The sequence below is a fragment of the Haemaphysalis longicornis genome, unplaced genomic scaffold, assembly GCF_048455015.1.
Source record: "Haemaphysalis longicornis isolate Haplotype H1 unplaced genomic scaffold, Haemaphysalis longicornis Haplotype H1 scaffold_2, whole genome shotgun sequence".
In the NCBI taxonomy this organism is placed as follows: Eukaryota; Metazoa; Arthropoda; class Arachnida; order Ixodida; family Ixodidae; genus Haemaphysalis; species Haemaphysalis longicornis.
Genome location: NW_027526295.1, coordinates 267574303 through 267595790, shown reverse-complemented (window position 1 = coordinate 267595790; position 21488 = coordinate 267574303). Strand labels below are relative to the sequence as shown.

The 21488-nt window shown below is 47.8% G+C and overlaps 1 protein-coding gene across 1 annotated transcript in view; it reads left to right on the top strand.

Annotated features, from left to right (window-relative positions):
- The first annotated feature begins 1329 nt into the window (after window positions 1-1329).
- Window positions 1330-21488, top strand: part of LOC144170672 (uncharacterized) — a 142123-nt gene continuing 121964 nt past the window's right edge. Inside the window, exon 1 of the mRNA XM_077700607.1 lies at window positions 1330-2041. The gene's annotated coding sequence lies outside the window, so the exon portion shown is untranslated. The remainder of the gene's footprint in view (window positions 2042-21488) is intronic.

Here is a 21488-nt window from a genome sequence, read left to right as displayed (position 1 = left end):
CAAGCAAGAAGAGACACACTATGTTTTCCTGTATTAGGGCTTGACTAACGCAAACCAAACCCACAGGGCAACATGCACCTCTCTGTAGTTTTTCACAAACAAAAATGTGGAGCGTCCTTAGCTAATTTAATGTGGTTTTCGTTGGTTCACACATTGAATTGAATTCGGTAGCCGCCTGGTATAATTCTTGTTCCTGTCATCTAGTTCCATTAATACTTGTTCGGCAGACACGAGCATTTCGTCTTTTTGTTTAATTAATTAATTAATCCACTCACTCATTCATTCATTTTTCAGAGCGGTATGTTTCAACTGTAAATATGCGACCCCCGTGGGGTTTCGCCTAACTACAACAACGGGGGAATAAGGGGGTCTCACCGCCTTTGCAATGCTCTGGCCTTTCCGCATACCACATTCAAGAAGGGTGGCTTTTTTCACAGCACGTAAGTTATGCAAGAAAACCAGTAACAATAGACGGGCATAAGATCTTTACGGTTGAATTTAGGCTCGAGAGCAAATTAACTTGACAATATGTCACGGGTTAACGTCTCCTCCGGATTGTTACGAGAAGGTTCGCCATGATAATCAAGTGTACCGGTGTACCGATAATAAATCTAGCAGAGAGTCTTTCTTGACTGTACCGGCCACTAGCTCGGAAAAGGGTCACTCGTGCATCAATCTTTAGGAAGCTTTGTAAGAGAAGGACGGTATTACAAAGACCGTTATAGAAACGTATCTCCTTTGGCTAAAATATACAGAACCAGCGAAAAAAGACTCCTTACACAAAAAAGAACACAAAGACGGCCACTCTCCTTGTGTTCTTTTTCTGCGTGCAGGGTCTTTTTTTACTGGTTTTGTATGTTTTAGCCACCATGAACCAACAGGCTTAGCTTCTCACAATACTATCTTCTTTTCAGCGTTCCTAAACAAATCGCAGCATTAGAAACACCCCGTAATTCCCTCGAGAGGAATATACAATTTAACTAAGCCTACACAGTACCACTACCAGCGCTCCGCTCGTGCATCCATCCATCTCTGCTTTCCCGGAGTACGTCGCACTGCGAAAAGATCAAGCCTCTCGACTCGGTCTCGCTTCTTAACGCCGTCCCCACGCAAGCACACAAACGCAAACCAGAAGTGCGCCCTCCCTCTCGTCTCAGTGCTCGGAGCTTCCTCCTTTGAAAATCCATGCCTCCTCTCGCGGCAGCTCCTTCTTCGCCGCCGTATCCGCGAGCGCAGCGCACCTTGGGCTCCCTTCCCCCGCGGTCCTACCGAACCTCGGGTCGGCCCAGTGGACTCTTCCCCGCGGCGAAGCGAGCGCCACCGTGACGGCGTGCGGCGGCGATCGCGGGCGAAAGGCGCTCGGCCCGACGGTGCCGCTGGTGCCGGCTTCGGGAGTTTGCGCGCGCGGCGTCACACCAGTCGCGCCCGCTCACTCGGCCCCGCGCCTGACGTCGGGCATGACGCGCTCTCTCGCCTCCGGCGCGCTCCCCCGGTTCGCCGCCAGCCGACTTTGACACGTGAGGAGGGTACGCCTCCCTCGCCCCGCACCCGCACGTTCGGCCGCTGCAAAGCATCAGTGCATCGCAATCCACGTTTCTTGGACGAAAGAGTCGCTTTTTCCTGCCGTGAGGAACGAGCTTCGAAGCCACCAAAGTAGTTTGAAATAACTTTGCTGCGCAGTCTTCGGAAAGAGTACTTCCGAGATTGGAGCGGTAGAGCTTCCCTCGTAGTTGTTTGTAGCGGTTCGCTGTTTCCCGCTTTATCGACGGACTCGAACCCTACACAAAAAATACCTTGGTTTCTGAGGTCCTGAGGCAAGAGATCCCGGGGGAACTTGAGAAGTTGTCACAGGAACGGTGCCGAAAGTCGGAAGTGTGCTTTGTAAAGAAACTCTCGATTCCCGGAGTCTCGAGGAACACCTGGAAGAGAAGAGGCAGTGACACTGAAAGAGGAAACAATTTGGTTGTGGTCCCGCGTTCCCTGGCGTGGATGTGATCCTCCTTGCTCCAGGAGCGACGATGGATGAGACCTAAGACCACGGGTGAGTGATCGCATTTGCGTGCACCTAGATGCAGCCTTATCTTCGCGGCTGAGGAGTTCAGCTTTGTTTCTTACAGCTCATGCGAGCTATCCCGGAAAATGTTTCAGTCTAGCTCATCTGCTTTGAAGGAGGCACTGCCGTGATTTTCTTTTTCTCTTAAGGATATCCTCTTACAGCGAGGAAGTAAAGCAAGTTTGCTTTGACAGTTCTCCCTATACGATAAATAAACCTTGAAATTATTCATGCGATCACAGCGAGCTTAGATTTTTAATTTAGTTTGCATCAGGCCTGCGCGTAAATTACAGCAGACTGGTTTTCGTCACTCTGCAGTGTGCGACTAAGCAGCTAACATCAAAAGTTTACGACAAACCTACGCATAATGAGCAAGAGCGATTTCAATAAAACAGGAATTTTGAAAAAGGTAATTTGACAACTTACCCTTAAATATTAAGCGCAATTTTAAGAAACATTGAGTTTTCTATGTGTATCGGGCACCAATAACGAAAGTGCGTATAACAGTCGCTTGGTTTTGGAGAGCACAGTGAAACAAACTGTGGCTTTCACACTGATAGAAGAAGCACATTCATCTACAGGCGGCTGCATTTATGCGAGTTAGCGGAGACCTGCGTGGGTTCAATATCAGTAAATTGTAGTTTCTTTAATGGGATCGACTTCTTAGAGCCGATCACTTAATAAGGACGTTGTGAGGCCGTTTATGCCACTCTGCGGCCTCCTTCGAAGCCCTTTAACTCTTGGCAGCTGATTCCTCACCGCCCGGAGATTTTGTACATGTAGGCAGTCACAACAACCAGAAACTCAACATCCAGTTTTGTACCCCGCCCTTAGACGCATTATTCAGCTCTAGCGATAACTATCCGCAGCCTGCCTAATGTAGCCAGACTTCACCTTGCATCTCCACGTACCTCAAAACGTACAACAGAGTGACTGGAGTCGAAACGAACGAAAGCAGCACAGCCGTCAGGGCAACCCGACGACTGGTTCGAGTTTGAGCGGTGAGCGCACGGAATATTCTCTCATCCTGGCCTCAGTTTTAATCCTCGCCTGCGTGCCGAGGTTCGCTCGCCCGTGATGTCGTGCCGGCGTCGGCAGCGACATACGCCCGCTGTTCGGGCGGCGCGTACCGTTCCCCATTAATTCTCGTCGACTTCGCGTGCCGCCGGCGACGGCGAAAGCCCGCGCGCGTCGAGTCGAAGTGGCAGAGGGCGCATCGCGGAAACGCGGCACGCCACCGGACCGACGTCGTCGTCGTCGCTGCAAACACGCGTGTTCGCACGTACTCTGTTTTCCGCACGCTCCAAGAGGCTGACAGGCTCTTCAACATGCACCAACGGCGAGCGGGGTCTGCAGCTTCGAGATAAACGCGCGCTGCTCGGCGTTAATTTTCGGCCTAGCGCGAACATTTCTGGTAGCGTTGCTTTCCATTCCTGGGGCGACCAGATGGGCCCAGATAGCACGAACTTCAGCTTAGGTTTACCTATTTAATTACAGGAACCCCTCGTTAAAACGAAAACGCTTTATTCGAAATCTCACTCCATTTGAAGTGTTTCATGGTCCCGACTGAAGTGTAAAAAAAGCACGTCACACCCGCTTTTAAGGAAGTGTAGCTTATAGCGAAGTAAGTTCTCTGCACAAGGACTTCGTTATAACGAGGGATTACTGTGTTACCTTTGGCAAAGTTAGCTGTGAACACTCTGTTTTCGCTCAACAACCCTCATTTCATAGGTTTTGTTTTTCATGACCCGTAGACAGTTACATCTCAAACTTCCCATCCAAATAAAGTTTTGTGTTATAAATGCTTTATCGGGCTATAGAGAAGAACAGTTTCAAATATAGTTAATATTTCTGGTATAAACTTTATGAGTTGAACAGCCAGACGACCGCAATAATCACGTTTTCAGGAAAAAGACATCTGGAGAGCCCGATACCTCCAAGCCAAGCAAATCTTAAACTGCGTCTCCTAGACTGGGTGAATGTGTGAAATTGTCCTCGGAACAGCATTAATGTACTATTCAAGACCATTGCAGTTGTTATGATACAAGTTTGAAAAAAAAAGAAAAACAGGCTGTATATGTGAGCCATTTTCTCATTTTTACGCATGTTGAGGCTATTCGTGTGTGTTCAACGGAAAGTCGTGCGTCGTAAGTCAGTCCTACTGGGTCTCAAAGGATGCGCTGAACGCTGAACAAATTCCACCGGCCAAAGCCGCAAAAGTTGTCCAGAGAAGCGGGGGTACGGCTCAACGCTGTGGCGGGATTGACAATTTGGGTAGATGCACGTTATGCCCAAAATTTCGAAGTAAAATCTGGCGTCGCTCATGTATTTCTACCAATTTAAGTTTACGAAGTAAACATATCTGTACTAAAATAGAATAGACCAGACTTGAATAGAATAGAACTTTATTTCACATCATTTTGCAAGATGGTCTAGCATGAAGCATTGCGTCGGATAAGAATAGCAATAGCAGCTCAGGTTTCCAATACCTCTGTACTAATAGCCGCTAGCAAATAAGCAGCTCGGTCTCAACCCATCCATTCCAGCTAGATTATTCTCTCTACCACCGAAAATGCTCGATTATTCTAGAATAAATCTGCTAACCGCAAGCAGAGAGAGATATATTTTTCACCAACAAGGTTCATCGGCCTATTGCACAACTCCATCTTGATTGAATATGTTTATATTACAGGGCAGTCCATAAGAACGACATTTATTACCACGTTTCTGCTGGAGGGCCAGCCTTTTCAAACTTGAAACAAGCGGTCGACAACGGCGCATGTGAAATATAATATATGTATACTCATGACAAATGTGACCAAAGGCAAATGAACACTTTATGCACAGCGCAACAACGGCGTCTTGAGGTGACTTTCCTTTGAAAATAGCCCGGAATTGAACGAGATTTTATCAAGACTGTCGCGTTCCCTTTTCTTTCTTTTCTTTCAGCCGTGTTCTAAATATCTTGGCTCGGTAGAAAAAAAAGGAGCCAAGAAAACAAACTAAACGATGCGTGAGAACGTGGAGGAAGGAAATGCCGAGCGTAATACGGTTTCCCAGTTTTTATCCGCTCTTTCTCTTACGGCATTCGTGACTGGAGAGCACGCGGACAGAACTGCTGCCGACAGCGATTCTTGCGCGGTCTAAATTTGGCCGCGCCGAATGAGACATCACCCGGTACGTCCCGCAGTCACGACCCACCACAAGACAGTTTGTTATCTCTTTCCTTAGGAAATGCCGCAACTATTTTCGGAAGACTTATCAATTTGATGCACGCTTGCTCAAACTGGAGCGACTGGCGGAACTTTTTCTCGACCTTTTCCGAAAAAAAAATATTTGTATGCAATGAATCAGATTAAACGCGCTAAGAAACTTTTAAGTCAGGAGACGCTGAGAGGGCATTCCTGCGCAGAGTTATAACAAAAAATATTGTATAGGTACCCAGAACTCCGAAAAATAAAAACGAGACATTTCACTGTGGCAAAGTCAATGACATGCGAAGCTGGATAAAATACAGATCTCACACATGGTTAGACTACGTGCACGTATTTATTTCTTTGATCACTTGGGGATGGTAGTGTCTGGGGCTCTCTGACTACTTTATGAAACTTGTAAGGGCTAGAATTTTATCCAAGCATATAAACACGGGGCTGTCCGCTTCCGTGCCGTGACAGCAGATGGCAATTCCACAACATTAGCAAATTTTTACTGGACTATTGAACTATGAAAACTAAATTACTTTCGCTGTAAAGATGCCGCCATTTTAGCGGCCAATTATCGTATTTTTTTTTTCTGGGAAATTTTTCATAAAACAACAATTGCGGCCATGCGGCCGTTTCCTGTTGAGAGTTCATGATAATGTTGGCTTTACCGCAATGCGTTTTTGCACGCGCACAATATTAATGTGGGTAACCCTAGCCCAAGTTCTTCCTGAAGTCAGACAATTACATAATGTTAGTTTAGTAGCACCAATGGGAGAAATGCTTTCTCATTGTGTCTTGTGCGTGTGCAGCGCTATAACCGAAGTCCCGAGCTCCCTCCGCGAGACAAACGGACATTCCAGTGTGTACTATAATTGCGCGGTCATCAATGAAACGACAGACCGCTTGAAACACTATCCGGACCTCTTGAAGCTCTCTACAGTCCCGCAGAGTCAGGTGGTTGGGGCACGGCTGTCAAATAGCGCCTTGTTCTTCGAAGAGAGTGCGGGTGTGTTTTAGGGGCGGCGCACCTTAGGGGCTCGGGCTGTCGGCGTCTCATGTAGTCACGGTACTAAAACACCACGACACTCGTTTTCCAACGCCTCGCGCTAGAACATTTCATCTCCATGGGCAAAGACGCGCACTAAAAGAACACACCGGGACACTCGTTTTCGAACGCCTCGCTCTAGAACACTTCGTGATTCAAAGGCGCGAAACTTTTACAGCAAAGCTGTATACCTATACCCCGACGGCTTCATCTCCGTGGGCAAAAACACCGAGGCGCCAATGCGCAAGGCCTAACACGCCGAGCGCTCAGCATCGAGGCAGCATTATACACTTCATGATAACTTCAAAACCATATCTTATATAGAAACTCCATCATCGAAAACGAATCATACGCGGCATGCTTCGTTTCGCCCCAGGTTTCGCGTTAGTGGAGATGGCGTGTTTTTTTGTTGTTTTTGTTGTTCACGGACCAGAAAAAAAAAACACGAAATCCTAGCCATACACAGCCTCGGTGTAAAATAGAAGTAAGAAAGACAGAAATGTTGCAACCACTGCGTAAAGCTGAGGGACATGCAGAAACTACACCATAACATCGTCAGAGCTCGTAGTTGAATTACGTGTTTCGTGAGGCACGCAAGCAGTCAGTTGAGAGTTGATTATCTGCATTTCACTTACACACTAACAATCATGCGGTACGTTATCTGCATTTTTACGGTACGAAATAGCCATTCGTATACATGGAAAATGAGATTCAATGTTGCGTGATGGGCTTGCAAATCTCATGCAGCCATTGGGAATTGGTTGATTGATTGTAGGGTGTAACGCGCCGAAGCAAAGCAGGCAATGAGGTGCGCCGTAGTGGAGGGCTCCGGATTAATTTTGACCACCTGGGGATTTTTGACGTGCGCCGAAATCTCGTGCACACGGACGTTTTTGGTTTTCGCCTACATCAGAAAAGCGGCCGCCGCGGCCGGAAGTCGAACCCGAGACTTCGTGCTCAGCAGCGCAACGCCTTAGCCACTGAGCCACCGCGGCGGGTACAGCCATAGGGAAGGCACAGTCGAAAGTTTTATGACAGTAAACACGGGAGCGCATGCCGCTTAGTACTGCAGCGCGGTCTAGCAATGGGATGATGAACTTTCGTAGTTCGCACATTTGGCGGATCCACTCCCTGACAGCGGTTGATTGCGCTGTTGTCTGCTGCGGTAGCTAGGTTAGATACTCCCGAGAATACTTGTGCCGATGAGGGGCTTTTTACCAAGCGCTAAACCCAGTGAACGCAATAAAACGTTTGCCTTTCGCTGCCCGATTGGGTGATAAAAATGCGTTATCCCCCGTCACGTAACTAATGCAGCAGGCAGCCGCGCGATAAAGCGGTTTCAGGGAGTGTGCCCGCTAAACACACAAACTGCGAGAGCGCGCCAGCCTCTCACCAGAGCGCTCTGCATGCATTGAGCGGCAGGCGCCCGTGCAGGAAGTGAACGAGCCTTAACTCTGTTTGCAATTTCTTAAAAAAATGGGCTGCGGGTAGTTATTTCCTGCTTCCGGTGACCTGGCGAGCACTAGTACCATCATCATCATCATCATCATCATCATCATCATAATCATCATCATCGCCATAATAACCAGCAGCAGCAGCAGCAGCAGCCTGTTCTTGTACACAGCAGGACGAAAGCCTCCCCTACGTTCCTTCAATTGTTCCCTTTTCGCGATGCCGTAGTCCATTCTCCCCATCATAATTTTCTGCTTTCATTCCTGCGTAGAGTTAGTGGCCTTCCGCTGCTTCTAAACCTGGCATCCCCAGTACTTTCTGTATAAGAGCTGCAACAGTTTTGATGATTTCAGTAGATAATGTTTCTCAAGCGCTCGCAGTCGGTCACCGGAACTCCTTGCTCCGTTGTTGAGAACATGCCCTGCATGCGAAATATGTGTGATCCAAGAAGAAACCCGCGTCCTTTGCGGCACAACTGGCAAAACTTAGGGGCTCCCGGTACACCACCGTGCCAACGAATGCTGTCCTCCTCACGTTGCATTCGTGTTGCTCGGAAAAACGGAGCCGAGCCAAGACTAGATGAGCCTATATGGCCTGAGCGACCGTGGAGCAGGAGCACTGGTGAAGTGCGACGCGGCAGCGGCGCTGAATTTTCAGTAGCGCTCTCAGCGTCGTAGATCGAGGCAGCCGGCGGTTCCGGTGAACCGCATCCATTAACGCCCAGCCAGAGCGGTGCAGTGCGTAGCACGCTTCACGAGTTAGCTAAGCTCGACCGAAAAAAAGGGAGAGCCGAAAAAAAAAAAGCAAACGGCGGAATATATACTTCCCTTCATCGTCGGACAACTTTCAGCACTTGCCATGGCGCGACGACGGTTATTTCATCAGTTTTTTTGGCTGCCGTTCTTTAGAGTTTGCATTTTGAGCGCGATACTTTCTTCTGCCTAGACGTCGCTCGATACGAGAAGTGGGTCAAATCAGTGCACCGTATTGAAACATCCAGGAACGCCAAGAAATCTAATAAAAAAGACAACGGTGGCCGTATTGCGGTATAGGAAGTACCGAGAAGGTTCAAGGAAGGAGGGAGGTAACGTTTGCTGATAAGGGGAAGTGAAACGAGAAAGAAAGGCTGCGCGAGACCCCAAGCTTACCTCCTCTGCTTTCCGCTTCAGGCGCTTCAACCCGCTTGCCATACATTTTAGATGGTCAGTTTTACGATATTTCCCTTAGACTTCTTGTTTTTATTTCTAAAGGTTACCTTCGAACTTTTCTTAAGAAATCATATTTCGGGATTGCACGTTATCTACGTGGCGTAGTTCGACCTTTCCGAAATGAGAGAGCGTTACTTTCGATGCAGCACAATAAAAAGCGTGGTTACGATGGCCCGCCATTTCTTTACATTCTCTGCTGCTTACTTTTCCTAATAATGGTACGGTTGTTTACAAATAACAAAGCAGTTTAAATCCGCGTCTTTCTTGAAACTGCCTGATCATTTTTGCCGCCTTCTTCATGCCGTTTAAATTTAGATACGGCTGATAGTTATCGGGAAAGGAGAAACACGAAAAAATCAGGTGTGCTCACCCACTTGTGCGTGTTAACAGAACACCACTCACACATATACTACGGAAACGTATATACGTACAGTAGTTTGTTCACGTCTCACACCCCATACGATGTCTACGTGGCGTGTGAGATCGCAAAATAGAACGCAATAATTTTACTGCTTCTTAAATTTGATGCAGGGGCGTCGTGCCATGATAAACCCCTAATCAAGGCTTGTGATCATGGTAATCGTTGTGTGACTATAATTAAACCCTGGTGTAACAGAAGCCCAAAGCGTGCGGGCTGTACTTACGGCCGTGACGGTGGTTTCTGCCACGACGACGAAAGTTGAACACAGCAGCATGAAAACTTTCTGCGCAAATGAGCACCGAAGATGGAATCCAGGAGGTTTTATTCCCAGCCGCGGCAATGCAAAGGCACAACCCACGCATGCACGCCAACGAGAACCAAGTCGTGCGGCGCGCACCATTCTCTCCCGGCTGGCTCCTCTCCAGTAAACGTTTCTAAGAACGCGTATCAGATTAAGGAACTTCACTTTTCGAAATATCTACAAACAAATCAAATAAAATATCATGTAGTCAAACCTTCTAAAAGAACACCACTGTACTTTAACTCTGGCAAGATTTCGTTCACATTTTAATTTCATCTTTTAAAACAGCATTTTACTATGCTCCATTTGAGAAACCGGAACAGCTCTACTACTTCCTGCAATTCTCGCCACATCAAAAGAAATGTACAAACGGATAGAGAAGCGAAAACAAAGCAAGCGCAATCGACTGACGCGGTAATCTTCGAGGATGGTCGGTTATCTCAAAGGGAAACGAAGAAAAAACCGAGTATGGTTTCCGACAGCGTTCGCATTATATCGGATCCTTTGTTCTCCGTCTCTATGGCGCTGCGTGCCCACTCTACGCTGATGGGTTGGCATAGGACAGGAAGAACGCTAAGCGGGGGCGGGAGGAGGAGAAAGGAAACCGGCGGAAAGGTATAGCGTGTCCCCTTATCCCCGCGAGCGAACGCTCCATCCGAAATCTTCCCTAAAGACTCTAAAATGGGCCTGAAGAATTTCCCCTTGGCTTCCTCCCTTAAGCCCGGTTCGCCGCCGCCGGCGGAGACGTGCATTACGTAACGCCCCGGGAAAGGCGAGGTGGCCGGAAGAAAAGAGGCGAAACAATTTTGAAGGAGCGTAATGGAAGGACAGCGCTGACACTGCGCCTGCCTAGGGCGATAAGGGGGAAGGGGAGGGGGGGGATGGGAGAGGAAGGGGGAGCGAGACAAGAAGCGAGGCCGGTGTCCTCACAATGTGATCGCGTGCGCAGTACACTTTCTGTCGAAGAAACGAGCTCGGAAGACCAGGAGAGCCGCCTCACATGATGAAGGAGAGGAAGGAGAGAGAGAGAGAGAGAGAGAGAGAGAGAGAGAGAGAGAGAGAGAGAGAGAGAGAGAGAGAGAGAGAGAGAGAGAGAGAGAGAGAGAGAGAGAGAGAGAGAGAGAGAGAGAGAGAGAGAGAGAAGGTAAAACGTGTACCACAACATGCAGTAACAAAACAAAGCTATATTCGTAGGAGCAGACTGAATGATAAATGATCGGGAAGAAAACTGTGTAAACAAGCTTTCAGGCATTTCGTGGCGCCCAAGAAGAACCTTGCTCACGGAGAGAAACTGGTAGGAGGTGGAGATAGAACGAAATAAAGGAAAAAAAGTGGGAATAAGATATAAAAGTTAGGCTTCGTTTATCGCAATCCTTGTTCTATGGAACAGTAAGTTTTGGGACGAGGACGCAGTAAATGTAAGTGCGTGGAACAGTTAGTCTCAAAACGAGTTGAAGAACTGCGGGTATACAGTAAGGTGCAAACAGGAGAGGTCACCTTAAATTGCATTTGCTGGCCCATCAAAACAGCACGGATATTACTGAACTCCAGATTGTGATTTGCGGGGGAGACATAAAAACATAACATTTCAAAGCACATGGTAAAAAAAACTGTGGTTGATTCCTGTGTCATTGGAATCAGTAAAACAAGAGAGTGAGATGTGCAGCGAAATCTGCAGCTGAGCATGATTTGCGGGTCGGCGGCGATCTTGTGGGCGTGCTTGGCGAGCGACGTCCTACTGCCGGGTCGCTTCGGCAAAGGTGTACTGGCGTCATTTCCGTGACGGACATGACGTCAGTGAAATCTTGGCGCATGCCGGCATAAAACACTTTCGTGTTAAATTATAAAACCCGAAAACGAACAACCCTAAGTATAACGTACTCTTTGGTTCTAAAGGTTGCTTCCCCGCATAAAGACCCTGTGTGCAGGGGTGCACCCTCTACAGGCCACTTGCTTCGTTGTACTGGCGTCATTTCCGTAGCGGCTATGACGTCACTCAAATGTCTGTGTACCCCGGAATAAAACACTTTCGTGTTAAAAAAGCTTTGCTTTAACTCAATGCACACTACCCGTTTTCTAGAGCGATATCCATGTTGTTGACTCAACGCGCTGATTACTCCCAACTTTTGCATCACTCAAGAATCCTGAAAATGTGCATGACTGGTGGGCTGCGAGATCTTATACGCAATATAAATGACGAACGGTCTGTGTCGGGATATTTATTAAAGAGGTACGATGGACGAGCTAGCAGAAATACGAGAAATCACGTTCTCTCTCCTCACTCTTTACAAATTTGTGAATGAACTGCCGAAATTATGCTGCAGTCATTAAGGCTCGACGTGTTTAAATGGCGAATGCAGTTTACTCGATGCGTGTCGTACCGCTCGTGTTAAGTGACGGGAGAGGCACCTTTAAGCGCTGGACACATGTACGACTGGTGCACGCGATTCGCATGCGACTGATCGTTACGATTGATCGTTAGGACCTGTTTTGGCGTCGTTCGCTGGTCGGAGGAGGCTCACGCCGTGCGACTGGCAAGCCAGATGCAGTCGTGCCATCATTGCGATCGTCTTGAGGCCACAGCCAATGTGAGCCCGCTGAGCCGTAACCGCCCGCAACCAGCTTGCGTTGTTCGGGTCGGCTTTCTACTAGCAGTGACGCCTTCATCGGAGTTGGGCCCCTTCCACCTAAGGCTGACATGAGCCTCGGGGCAGTCTGCTCAAATAATGAACCCTGTGGTCTCTTCACGCTGCGGGCGCCCTGGTCCCTGATCGGGGAATTATTTATCTGTAAGCGCAGCGAAGAGGACGGAATTGATCGACATTCGGCAGGGCAGCATGAGCGGTCCTGGTGTTTCAACTACGCTACTTGGTCGTCGAAATTGCGTCCGCAGTTCTTGTGAGCCACAACTTGTAAGAACTGGTACATGAGTAACGACTGGTAACCTTTTCGGCACACTGGTTCCGTGTGCGCTCAATGTATGAAATAGAAAAGCGTTCGGTGGAGGCCGGTGTCATTCGATTCACCTCCGCTAGCTGCTCCATGCTTCCAAAGCGTCACAGGTGTTAATATATGAACGGCGAAGCTGTTTAGCAAATTGTTACTTTTCGTGTCCGCAGTTAAAATTCTGCCGAGCGCGCCCACGTGAGCACGCGCACGTGCACGCTTGCCTCGCGGCGACCGCCCAGCGTCTCCGCCGCACGTTTGCCAAGCCAAGCATACCCACTTAGGGAGATTGGCCGAGATTGCGGCGACCGTTCGGCAGTTTAAAAAACCAAGAAAATGCCGAGCGCTCGTGTGCGCGTGCCTCGCAACAACCGCCCAGCGCCTTCGGCGCAAGTTTGTCCAGCCTAGCATGCCCACTTAGGGAGATTGGCTGAGATTGGTTTAAAAAAAATCTCCAGCGTTCGCCGTAATCGAGGCAGCACTTGCTAGGAACGAGACACACATCATAGCGTACGCCCCTCCAAGGTGACGTGCAGTGATTATCACGTCCAAGAACATGAAGGAAGCTCACGATTATACCAACAATGATGGAGTAAATTGCGATGCTGCAGCGAAGAAGAAGCAAACCGGCTACAAACGTGACCTTGACCCGTCGTGATGGTCGTGAGTGTCGCTACAGCTTCGCAACCTTCAAGTCTTACGTGTTATTGGGAGCTTCCTTCATTTTTTTAGTCAGCATTAAGGCACAGATATTGTTTGGTCTAAATGTTGCAATAGCTTCCACGCAGTGCAGTGTGAACGCTGGAAGGGTTAGCGAGGTACTGCGTGTATAAAAAAAAAAAAAACTTGCGAGGTTCCTAAAAGTTATAATTTGTAAAATCGATTAAAAAATGAGAGTCTGACTTCAAATTATACTCATCGCTCATATTTAAATAGTTGTTCTTTTGTATTTTATAAATTTTGTTGTAATAGCTTCACGAATCAATGATACGGCAGTTCCGAGTCCTTCATATGGCACGTTAGCGTTAACATTGTTTCGGCCAAAAAATTCCAAAATTCCCGAGGGTCACATAGCACGTCGTTTCTATGTGATCAGAAACGTGGAAGGCTCAGGAAACATTACTCGCCGGAATATGAACGTCAACAAGAAAAAATAGCATTGCAGGCAGAAATGTGAATGAATTTATGCGCACAGACTAGCACACTTGCAATGCATGTAAACATATGTCGGGAAAATTAAAATGAACCAAGGATACCCCTACAAGCAATTTGAGAATTAATCTCATGTGAGAAGCTTACTGCTGGGCTGCTAAGGCTGCTAAGACTAAGGCTGCTGGGAACCATACCTTCGACATCACCGCAAGTCAGCCCGTTGAACTAATAGAGGGTTTAAACTTTTGTTGATTTTTATTATCAGTAGCCTGATTAATTTGAGGATACCTACACAGCCATAAACATTCGCTTTACGCTTTGACGAAACCATTTTTTTATTTAGAAAAATAATATTCTTCTGATTTTCCAAAAAATGCTACCGACTCTTTTTAAGCCTTTTTAATTTTTCCCTTCGTGCCCACTCGCCTGCGAGACGTGGTAGTCTAGTTTTTTTAACATGCGGAGAGTTTCAACGTTCAATTTTTTCACATGTTTTGTTTCCTCTTTATTCATAAAGGAGGCTCAACTTATATATATTTAAAGAAACGCTTAAATTCCCGAAGCTAAATAAATCGTTTCGAGGAAAGCTTTCATATACCCATAAAAGAGCCTTTCTCGCAGCATTATCGTACCAAAGGCTTACAGTTATGGCGTACTGCTTCCGTGAGGAACGCACTGCAGAAAGGACGAAATAACACCAAGCGGCGACTCACGCAACATTCGACCGACAAGAAGAGAAAAAAAAGCGATGAAAAAAGAAATATCGCTAGCATTCTGAAATTGGAAGCGCTCAGCAAATTCGGGTCTTAGCGTGGTTTCGCCACTTTCTCCCGGTATTATTTCATTCGCTGGCGTGCTGCTCTTGCCCCGGCACGTCGCGTCGCTGCGAACGGAGCGCTCGCCTGTCGATAATAGTCGCCGACAAACACCTGCACAGGGGATAAAATCTGCACAGGCAAGCGCGCCTCTTAGCCGAAAATGTGGCAAATGCGCGCGGTTTCTCCCGAGAGATCGATGAACTTCATTTCGGCGCATTCTGTCGTCCCCACCACCCCGGCTTCCCTGCGCAGGTTGAAGTAGATTGAATAGGTTGGAGTGAGGGACCGTTATTATCACAACAAGGAAGCAAACATAACAGCGACGTTGCGTTTGTTGCGAGAAGCTTAGAGGCGGAAGACATGCTTCAACCGATAACTCCGAGCTCAAAAAGTGCAACGGTGGCTTCCTGTTCGGGAGAAAATTGAAACACAAGCTATCTTGCGCATACAGAAGCCCTTGTGCTTTAAGCAAACTGAGACACGCTGTTCTCTGGAACTTGATTTAAGCTGCAATAACATGTTTGTCACTCATTTCTATTTTCCAGTGCAGTGCTCTTTTTTGTTTCTGTCCACCAATTGAAAACAATACCTTAACGCAAAGATCATGCTGCGTGTATTAAACCACACCAACTTACGAGTCCCGAGCGGAAGCTGTTTAACTCGCATAATCATTATAGTTCTTTAATCTTCTTTACTATATGGCCACCGAGCGCTGGAGTTCCACAACTCAGCGGGTACACGGGAACACGAATCCGTTACACGTTACCGCACCAACCTTTTTCGTGACTTGGAAGTACATCTACATATGCCCTAGAAGAAAATACGGAAAGTAATTTAGTGGTGCACCTTATCTGTTGCTCACATTTATTGCTTTCATTTTTCATTCAGCCGTCCCTAGGACGTTTCTTTCTATTCCTTTCTTAAACTCTTGACGAGTTCTACGGGTACCGGGGTTCTTGTCAAAGAATTTGAAGGGTGAACTGGCGCCTCTTCTTGTTTCTGAGCGGTTTTTTTTTCATATAAAGGACGGGTGGGAGGGAGAAGTGAAGGGATCCTGATTCGGGATTAAAGACCGGTATTTTGAGCCCACTTCTACTCCCCCATCTTCTGTTGGTTAGCGGCTAGGTAAAACGTCACTTTCACTAAGAGAAGTCATTCATTCCGTACCAAAACCCGATGTATTTCTGCCACCTTTTGAATTTACATATCTCAGAAAACTGCAAGGGCTCGAATTTTTTGTTCTTCTTTTTTTCTATTTCTCTTGTTGTAGCTCTGGTTGGTTAGACATAAAGATGGCCACGTGGCAATCTCTCAAGCAACCGTAAAAGTAGCCGCAGGTATCTAAAATGTATTTACTTCCTCTCCCCACCCCCCTCCCGGCGTCTCACTTCCTCTCTTATTGCTTAAAAAAACACTGGGGTTGGGTTGTTGACGCATTGCGCGGCCGTTAGATAGTTTTTTTTTGTTAATGAATGAGCAAGAATCTCAAGGTTACAAGTGGGGCAGTGACTGCAAGCTGACCGGCCGGGGAGAAAGTAGTTTATTTCTGTACGGAAACTCGGCGTGATTCCTTGCCACACCCATTCCCAACCACACCCCCTAAAACAGAGCATACAATATCGTATCGAGTAATACACACGAAATTATTTTCGACGTACCCCCTCTCTCCACTCATTCTTATTCCAATTTTTATCGGTTGAGCAGAACTCTATGCTCATAAGCTGTCAAATTTTATTGTGTGCGGCTTGATCCTTCGATGGAGAACTTTAGCTGCGCGACATTTCATTACTGACTACCACAATGTGAACTACCGCGTGCAAAATGACGATACCCCTCATCTGCCTAGGGGACTTCCAAAGATCTTCGTTTCTTGATCACGGCTGTTGTCGAGCGCTGTGTTCCCATTCAGTCCCACCACGAAGGGATACAGCAGCGTGGACGTCGGACGCGCAAGCGTCGCCGTCTTTATCTCATATGGCCAACTTCACCACGGCGGGCGGAGAGCTATCCGACGGAGCTCAGCGAGCGTCAGCGCCTGGTAGTTCTCCACGCGAGACCCGCTCGGTCAAAAGACGGGCGAGTCCGCTAATGCATTCAAAGCACGCGTTTGCTGCGCAACGCGACGGAAATTACCGCGCGGAGAACGTTGCACTAATTATCTGCAGCGCCCGAAATGTGGGAGGCGGGAAGAACACCACTATAGTTTGCTCGCTGTAAATTGTAGCACCGCGACTTGTACATACTTCTGACTGCACATTTGTTGATTTCACGTTGGGCAAATTATATTCGTCACATCAAAAAATATATGCACACTGGAGTCTGCTCAGTGGAATAAGTGAAATGAATAACGCGCAAAGACAAGGCTGTAGCTGCAGTTGATGACATTCCATTATTCCATTGACGCCGTACGGAAGTTTTGTAACCACGTTGGATACATTTTGGCATAGTTACAGCGTAAAATTACATTAACATTTGTAAATCTTTAATTTATGAAATATTCATTTTTGATTTATAAAGGGACGCCTCCTACCGGTACGCCACAAAACGTTAGTACAAATAGAACACATTTTGTTGCAATTTGTCGCTTTGTAACTTTACCGAATTAATTTGTTAGACGTCTTAAACAAATTGATCTTGGCAGGTCATCTGTACCGCGCTATGTAAAAGCGACGGTATCTCTGCCATGCGTTTTGAATGCGAAATGCGTTCTGAGCCTTCTCACTTATTCCATCAATATTGTTGTTAGCTCACAGACCTATTTGGCTAATATAATGACCTTATGTTGGCGGTGCAGCCAAAAAATGTAAAAGTGATCAACCCGACCCGGAACACGACAGAGTTATTCAATTTCAAACAAAATTTGTTTATTTCTTTTCTTTTGGGGATCTCCACCCATATCTAAACCGTACTTCTCTATGAAAGCGCTTTGTGTCGCTTGTAACGGAGATTCGTGTGCTCTTGCACTTCCAAACGTTACAACGAGCACACGCTTCTTAGACAATGTTGACGGGTAAGGACCGCAGAACCCGCGAGCAACGTTGCGCGTAACCGCCACTGCACGTAACCGCCGAGAGAGGAAGCTCAGCCGGAGAATGATAGTGTCCTTCGTCGCTGTCGCCCGTATTACGCGGCCGGCTGGTCTCAGTCAATGTTATGCGCGGCCGCCGCCACCGCCGCGGAGCAGCGTTAAACACGCGAGCTTCGTTGTAACACACTTTTTTCCCTCGCGGCAGCAGCGCCCGAAGCGCGCCGTGATTAAGTAGAGCCCGGCCGGGCGACGACGAACGAACTCCGGCGCCGAGAAAAATCGCGCCGGCGGTGCACATGCGTGCCTGCCTGCAGCCCGGCAGTAAGTCCGTGGCAAATTACACGGGCGTGAGGCTTCGCTATGGTGCTTGGCAAGCCGTTTTGTACTCTCTAATATCCCCTCTTCACTACGACTGGCCACAGATAACCGGAGGTCATAGGGCGACTCTGTGTACGAGGCTCTGCAGTTTGTTTGGCTGGACCATAGCTGAGTTTACATCAGGTCTTATGCCGGGAAATATATGTTCACCGTCCGTTAGCTTTAACATTTTGTGCACTGGTGAGCCGTCTTCCACACTGTAAATAATCCGGTTTGTTTCGGGCTGTTGCTTCGCCCCCTTTTTTGGTCAATTAAAGTCTTTAACTCGGTGTGATTCGCTTTCGGTACACAAGGTATAGCTAAATTTGCTGTACCGCTTCAAGTTCCAGTTTATGCACCACGCGCTGTGAAGCTCGGGCACGCACTACACGGGAGAAATCGGGGTGAGTGAGTGAGTGAGTGAGTGAGTGAGTGAGTGAGTGAGTGAGTGAGTGAGTGAGTGAGTGAGTGAGTGAGTGAGTGAGTGAGTGTGCGAGCAAGCGAGCGAACGAATGAACAAACGAGTGTGCGAATGAATGGACAAACGGACAGACGCAGGGATGGATGGATGGATGAACGAATGAACGAATGAACGAATAAACGAATGAATGAATGAATGAATGAATGAATGAATGAATGAATGAATGAATGAATGAATGAATGAATGAATGAATGAATGAACAGGACCGTGCGTGTATGCTTTGTACTTTGGATTCTCTGTAATACTACCTAAATACAATAAGTAAGCAACGTCTTCGGCAAGCCTCACCCACGTGTTTACATTACCTGCGCCCAAAACGTTTGGTGTGTACGACTCTTCGGAAACACTCATAACCTTCAATTTCGAAGAGGGTACCAACAAACGAAGCACTTGTTAGTACCCTTGTGGCTTTTTTAGAACTCCATTGACAGCCAGCGGCCGATAGCCGCTAAAAACGAATGGAGTAATGGTATCGTAGATGTATAAAGCGCACAAAATTTGACCAAGGAGCAAGGAGAACGACAAAGAACAAGCGCTTGTCGTTTTCCTTTGTCCTTGGTCTAATTTTTCGCGCTTTACGCGTCTACAATGCAATACCAGCTTGCCCAGAAGTCTCCCTTAAAATAATCGTCGTAATAATAAAAAGACGTTCGCACAACACGAAGCCGTAGAAACATCTTGGAGAAGTAGTAGTTGGACGGGTCCTTATGGGAGGAACGACAAGAATCATCTATGGTCGTAGCGCTCGTCCGGGCCTCGTGGAAATGCGTGAGAAATAGAGATAAGGCTTGCGGGGGAAAAGGGGTTCGCTCAGCGTTTCGGGAGCCACAGCGCAGTCTTCCGAGCCCGGCCGAGTTCGGAAGCGTCCGTCCTTTCTTTCGCCGTTGTCTCTGCTGAGCGCGGTTTTCCATTACTGACAAATGAAGCGATCGAAAGGCAACAGAGCCTGTACTACGAACGCCCCCCCTCCCCCCTGTCTCTACTTTGTTGCCCGCCCCTCCGTTTCTCGTGGCTGTTGTTCTGTCCGCGTGCTGTTGCGAGATAGCGCGCCAGTTCGGACTCGGTCAGAGCAGCTCAGGGGCCTGCGCGACTCGGCAGTTATAGCACCCGTGCCCTTACATCGGACGACTAAGCGCGCTCATTCGTTATTCCAACATCCGGCTAGAAAGAACAGTACTACTTGGTCTCGCGGAGATAAAGCGAAGTTTGAAAATAGTTCGCTCAGGCCGGCTTTGCGCAGACTTTTTTTCTCCAGAATAGCATAAGCAAGGGCACTCGAGGGCGTCCGTAACACGTTAAATTCTTTCCGCAGTCCCATAGAATGGAACCGTGTAAATTTGAAATCTTCACCAAGTTTTGAATACATTTAATACTATGTATTCAGACTTCTTCGTTTTCGGATTTTGTAACTTTGTAACGTGTTTCAAGATTTTGTAGATTCTAGCGGCAAAATCGGGCGCTAATACCAGCGCTCCTAACAGAGAGGGAGTCGGGTTATGAAGATGACTTTCAAAGATGGGGGATTAATTTTAATTTCCGAGACATATTTTATGGCGAAAGACTCAATTCGCCCATTGAGCAAAAAAGTCCGCGTCCGGAGCCCATAACTGAAACGGCTCCTTCGGAAGCGTTCTATACTACGAGGCGTTCTACGGCGCGAGCTAGAACTCGGAGTAGAGAGAGGTGGTCGGCCACGCCAGTGCACCGGAGATGAAGGGAGAGGAAGAACGCAGGCAAATGAGTTAAACAGGCAAGCACATAAATTCATGACTGTCGTCAACTGCTCCATTACATGGCGTGAGGAACGAGCAGCGGAGCAACGCGTTAAAGACAAATAGAAGTCAATCGGAAGCGTTAAAGTGGATCCCAAAGCAAAGCGTCCCAAGCGGAAAAATTACAAAGCCCTTCAACAACGGGATGCGGAGGTAAGCCGTCTCACGCGTTTACCTGAAAGACAAAGAAGAATTTGACACCCTCCTCAAATGCAGCCGGACGGCTACAAAGGAAAGCTGTACAGCTTTCTCAGAAATTTCGCAGTTGAAGAAAAATTCGTCGTGGTTCAGGATTCGAACCTGGAACCACCGCAGTGGCTCTACCAACTGAGCTAACCAGAGCCCTGTGTACAATGAGCCGACGAGGGCGCGTTGAGTCGAAATAAACAGGTTTTTCGGACTCAACCCCCTCATGTATAAGCGGACGGGTTGGGCCGGAGATCCGTCGCGGCGAGTCCAGTCGACCCGGAGGCAGGGGGTGGGTTGGCTCGTTCGTCGGGCTGCGTCGGCGGGCTGCGGAGAGCAGAATACCGTATTTGCGCGGTAGTAACGCGCCCCCAATCGTAACGCACGGGGAAGTTCACGCATGAAAATAAATAATAATAATAATAATGATTTGACACTGGCGGTACTGCGCAGATGGAAGACAAACATGATTGTGCTTCATAAGATTGGTTTTCCAGCTCCTGTTGGAAAGAAGGTTATAGCAGGAAACGCTAAAGCTGTTTGCAATTTCAAGTACCTTGATCTTCATAATTCTAGGTGTTACGGGCTAGTTGCAGCAGCACAAAAAAATGCTCAACAGCTGACAAATGTATGCGGCATGCCATTTAGGAATTAGTGCGTCAAAATTCACTCCCGTGGTGTTGACGGATTGTTTTTATTGGATTGAGTTGGAATGCTTTGCCAGAAACTTCAAAGGTAAAATGAATTATTGCAGCGGCAATAGTTCTGCTGAGCATTCGATGTGTCATAACGAACAAACAATATTTTAAACGCGCATGAAGACGCACCATCCCTGTCACAACCAACGCGTTTTTTGTTTCGTAGTCTTCGCCCGCCAGGACGCGTAAGCCCACTGTCATTGCGCGGTGTGTCCGTGCCAGCGGTCCAGCGCCGAACCACGCTCCGGCAATCGGCAGAAGTGCGCGCTGTCGCCCGCGGGGGTCACTCCCAAACTCCCGAAAACTGCCCAGAGGGGAAAAGGCGCACGGATCCGTTCCACGATCCCCCCCCTCCCCCCCTCCATGT